The sequence below is a fragment of the Bradysia coprophila genome, chromosome III (genome assembly GCF_014529535.1).
Source record: "Bradysia coprophila strain Holo2 chromosome III, BU_Bcop_v1, whole genome shotgun sequence".
Taxonomy (NCBI): domain Eukaryota; kingdom Metazoa; phylum Arthropoda; class Insecta; order Diptera; family Sciaridae; genus Bradysia; species Bradysia coprophila.
This window is the reverse complement of record NC_050736.1, coordinates 2,671,444-2,677,443: the sequence shown is the minus strand read 5'-3', so window position 1 is coordinate 2,677,443 and position 6,000 is coordinate 2,671,444.

Here is a 6,000-nt window from a genome sequence, read left to right as displayed (position 1 = left end):
TTTTTGTGAGTTTAAAAGGCTCTATAAAAAAGTAGACGGTTAAAAATATTCAAACACACACAAAAGAATGGGGTAGAAAACATTGCATTGAAATATAACGACACCACACGTATATATTGGTCCGTTACCATCCACTGTAGTATACATATATAGAGAGAGAGCAGAGCAATAATGACATTAAGCTAGAAGTTTTTCAAATGTCATTGCGAGGCATAAAATGTTTTTCCATTAAATGTCAGTCGAATAGGTCGAATGTGACATTTTCCATTATCCCATTTAAAACATAACCGAAAAATGTTTGCGAAACACTTTGCTAAAACTTTTAGTATCTATATACCTCTATACATGGTAAAATGAACGTACAAGGTAGAACAGAAAAATGTTGTAAAAATTAATGTAGTTTGAAATATCAATGGATTCCAGTAAAACCACTTCTGGAGTGTAATATCGTTAGGTTTTGATATAATATGTTCTTTCAGGTAAATTCAATAAATTGGATGTTTCAAAAAATAAAGTGATAGGGACTTACCAGGCTGTGTGCGATTCAGCTGCAGACTTGTGGTCAAAGCCACCCTCGATTTCACTCTAACTATACGACCCAATCATATATCAAAAGCACTTTTATTTTCCACTCCGACAACAAGTCACCAAGATTAATCTTCTCAAATTAATCTTTCAAAAGTATTTTTTTCTGTCAAATGAAATATATATGAAACAAAAATCCATTAGTTAGCATCAACCATATTACATAGTCAAGTCAGGTGCCTGTTTACTGAAATAACAATTTCCCAACTATGAACAAGTCATTTTCATTGTCAATATAATCATAACAGACACTTTTTCACGAACGAAAAAAATTAAAGCACAATGAAGCTTCAAACCATTTTCACCATCAAATAAGAGTCCAGATTGTTTCTATCGTTTTTATTTTATATTTCACTCTCTGCTTATCGTTTCGAAAAATATAGAAATTTATATGTCAATGTGCAACAATTTCCGAATGTTAATCATTTCTCGTTCGCAACACCAAAATGTTATACCATAAAGGAAAACGAGAAATGTCTTCGATCCATTTCCATTTGTCCTTTTTCGGCAAAGTACTAAATTTTTTCAATCTCAATAAAAAGAACTCTACTTATTGGATGAATTGAAATATTTTCTGTTCCAACGAATTCGCCTTCACTGCACTACAAAAATGTACTTGTTATTTTAACACTGTGACGGTGACTCCATCAAATACTACCCTCTGTACATTCCGGCTGGTACACCAGAGATGCGACTGTAGAGAAAATGAATTTTTGGTTGCTTTTATACCTTCAATGATGTTGTGATTGTGGTGGGATTGATTGGGGTAGTTTGAACTTTTAGTAGGGATCGCATTTTCTTTTGGTGGGGCATTATCGTCTGGAGAAATTGTCAGGGTGTGCCAAATATACAGTGTGGTTATTTTCTGGCTTCAAATGTTTTTTATTATTTTTTTTCTCATTTTTAGGGTTTTGTTTTGTTGCATGTAAGTGTATATGAGCGGAACACACATCGTGCACAATACTGAAAATTGTCCAAAATATATTATTTACAGAGCTTTTGTTGTGTATATGAAGGTTTTTCTGAATTAATATTTAATATCATGTTGCCGTGTGTGGTGTATTGTGGATATATATGTTCCCATTTTTAGCGTCACGAATCGTCCATACTTACCCTTCAATTTTTCATTTGCTTAATTACCGATGCTTTTCTTCTCATGTCGGAAAGTAGTTCTCGTCTGGTCTCAGCACATGGATCCCTATTTGTGGAACAATACTTTTTGGATTACCATAAAATCCTAATTTGGATCGCTCATTTAAATGATATTTTAGCATTTGATTTTCAATCATTTTCATTTAGTAACAAGTTCAATGACATTATGGTCTCCAATTATCATTCATGTCATAAGTAAACTACAAAATTCGTGGTTTAATGAAACCATTTTCCTGGATTTCATCGGTAAAAGGTTAAATTTCAATCAACCCTGTGGTGATCCTGTAGGCTGTGTATACAATTTAATGACAAAACATGGGGCAACTCCTTATCTAAAAACTGGATTGCATATATACACATTCACGAAACCAACACACATATTGTAGCAGCATCCCTTGTAATACGAATTCGAAAGCACATGTGTGTATAGTGTACACTTTATGGAAACCTGAACGAACATACCACATATAGGCTTAGTGGAAACAACGGAAAAGAGAAATACACGACACATTTTATGCGGAAAAGGATGAAAATATCTCGAAAACTGGAGAGGAAATATCATCAATTTTGTATTATAGACAAAGAATCTTTTTTTTTCTGCTGGCAAACGAAAATTGAAAAGCTAGAAAAGGTATAGGGCTATAAAAAGCGGCTATATTGTGAAGGTGGTAGATAAGCTAAGTTATTTATTGTGTAATTGATCTTTAAATAACTTACAGAAAAAAAAAATTGGGACATAAATTTCTGTTGTTAATTTTATTTTCAATTATCGACTTGTCGAAATTTGTCTCCGTATCCTTATAATATACGACCGAATACCGTTAATCCTAATTCATTTTAATAACAATAAGTGTAATGTGGTGTTTGATGGATCCTGTCCATGCATCCGCACATCAACAATTCAACATCCTATTTAATTTTATACACTTGGTTGGTTGACCTGACGTTATACATAGGGATATATAGTTTTGGGGTGTAATTTTGTGTTGTAATAGAGGTTGATGTTGTTTGTATATAAGTGGTAGTTAGATGAACATCCACATATATATGCATCGTCCATGGAAAAAAAGTCGAGAATTTGTATCGCTGATGTCGTTTGGGTTTATATAGTGATCCGGTTAATGTGTGTGATTAGGATGTTTACCTACAAAATGAAGGCTAAATTGCCGACAAACGACGATATAATATGCTTCGCGTCAAATAGTTATTGGTACTTTTATGGATGTTTTTAATGAAAAGGTAAGATAATATGTGGAATTTTGTTTCGCAGCTAGATTATTAACTGAAAATGGTTCTTAATCTTTGCCTGGTATATTAATTTTTATGTTCGCACCGCATACAATGACTAAGAATAGAAAGTGGGTTGTGAAAATTTAAAAAAAAAAAAGTTGAGTAAAACAACACCCAACAATTTATCCAAATACTTACACTTTGAGCATTAGTCAACCAATGCCAATGGCATTTTTAAAAGATTGACAAAAAGTCTACCAAAATAGTAACTTTCTGCGAACATCTTTCTAGTCAAGTGGAATTTGGACAACATTTTTCAGCATTTTCAATTTTCATAAGTGGGAAATGCTTGAATAAATCACTACAACCTAAGAGCTTATTTTCCAATTTTTCACTTTTCTTTAGACGACTGAATCTGTTTTGCTTGCTATTCTTGAATTAAAGGAATTTTTTTTATTCATTTCCCTTTGAATCACAATCTATGTTCGTCAATATTACAATGGGAAATGGTTTCAAGCTGAATATGTTTACGAGCTATAAAAATTTTCATATGCACAAAAACATTTTAAAGACACTTCGAAAATTTACCATATGAATCGTGTATACAAAAAAAACGGCTATTTCAGCTGTGAAAAGTCACGATTTTCGTTTCCGAGATACGGTTCGGAATTAATCTAACAGAAAATTTAGTGACGATATTGGAGATAAAATTTATTTGCTTGTTGAGTCAAGTAAAACTGCAATATAAGTAGAAAGAGGTGACGCGTCATAAAATGGTAAATGATTATAACTGTTACTACGCTAGGTATAAGTTGTTTAGTCAATGTATATTGTGCTATGGACCGTTCGAGGATATAGCAGATTCAGGTGGACAGTAAAAATCGGTTTTTTCGTTACCGGAAAATTGAACATTGAATTGGTAAAAATTACGAAATGAAATTAAGAAATGGACAAGGCTCGTATCACCGTAAATTCTTTCCATGTCCATAAGAAAGTGTTAACACTTTAATTTTTTGCAGTCCTCATTCACTTCAACAAGGGACGTTCGTCGATTTATAATAATTTCGAGCTTTTAAAAGCCTCAAGATACGAAGGAGTCATTGATAGATTTTAAAACATTCCAGAGAGATCGTTGAGGGGGAAAAATTTAAAAAACGACAATTAAACATCTGTCATCGACAACGACAACGCAAATATCTACAAAGATCTCTATTGTTATAGCAAAACGAACGTTCAAATTTTTGAAGTAATAGATTTGGTGGACTATATGGATACAAAACAAGTAACAGATTAATGATGATTTCATTTGAAAAATATCAACAGAAAATTTATTTCGACTTTTAGAAAGATCTAGTACCGGATGCTTTTTTCAGAACGAGGCTAACTTTATTCTTAAATGTACACTGACTGATTTTATCTTCCTAATTACTCGTAATATTCTGCACAGTCCCTTAACATAAAACATATTTATCGCAAGACATTGAATTTATAAAAGTAAAACCTAAGAATATTTGAATATGAGGTAAAGTTACTAGTGTTACTTTATTAATAACATTCACCTCACATTCAATTTGATATACAAAAAAAACACACACATATGAGCGCAACAATATAGCTGCCATAATACTATTCAGAGTGCATCGTTGTTTGTTTATGAAGGCGTCGAGCCATATAAAACCGTATTCAATTTTTTAAATCAGTCGGTCTCATTCATATTTGAAACGAATTTTTACCATCCGAAAGAATTCAACCCCCAAATAGTCAGACTAAAGATTTCAATATATGTATGTGATTCGTGTCTTGCAGATATTGCTAGGTGCAATCGAGCGATATACCTTTCTGTGAAACATAAAATGTCGATACCGATAGCACAGCGAAAAAGCTCTATAGATATGTGTAGGCACCATACTTTTTGTGTTTACATGCACAGAAAACGAAAGAGAAAAATCATTAAAGATTTAAAAAAGAAAATTTATTTTTTCTGTTGGCTAAACTGTGCACATATTGTAGTTGAAAGATATTTTCCTATACATTCTTTTTGTGTTGTTCTTTTTTCTCTTCATTCTTTTTGCTCAATTTCGATCTATAATTCCAGATTCCATTCAACCTAAGCATTACAAGAAGTTAACATACACCTATTCGCATTCAAATATAGCATTTTATTTATTATTTATAAATTTTGTCGATTTTGCAAAACGATTTCACCATGAATTCCATATTATTGCATATGGTACATAATACAAGATAGATTCTGAGGAACAATACAGAAAACTATTTTCAATTCACTCTAGTCGAACAAACGATAATACTAGCGAGATATTATATTTTAACATTAGACTATACACATTTTGCACGGAACAATCCATAGATGTCGTAGCATTGCTTCAGAGAAAACTGTGAAGCTTTATCGCATTTTCAACTTCCTATTTCCGTTTGCTTCCGGTTTTCGAGTTGTTCATACAAAACGCATTGAAAACACTTTGTTCGGTTAGTGAGAATGGGTTTTCGAACATGTGGGGAGCTTTGGCAGATATGTGAGAGTATTTAGATGAATGAGTTTTTAAATGTTTGGAGTTTGTGGTATTTTGAATGGTAATATAATCGTATGCTTTTTTATCTTTTATTTTGCTGAAGCATTTCATATTTTCGATTAATCAGTTTTCATTTAATTCACATCGATACATTCTATTGAAGTTGGGTGTTTTTTTTATCACAATTTACGGTTAGTTATTAATGTAACATTGTAACACGAAGTCCAACTGCAGTGAGCTAATATACTGTTAATAGCATATAGCAGATTATCTGAGAGAGGGATTTTTTTGAAAGTGGACCAGGCTCCGTCGGAGCTTTTTTTATGCGACGGTTTGTTCATATGCCCAGATAGCCCTTGGTCCCAATAGTCCAAAACCACAGTCGTTTAATTTTCATGTTTGCGTCTTGGCTGGTGGTGAAGGTGCAAAAGTCAAAAAAAGGGTGTTTTTATACGTGATTTACTGCCGCTACAGACAATGGACACACATGTGTGGCGGCTCG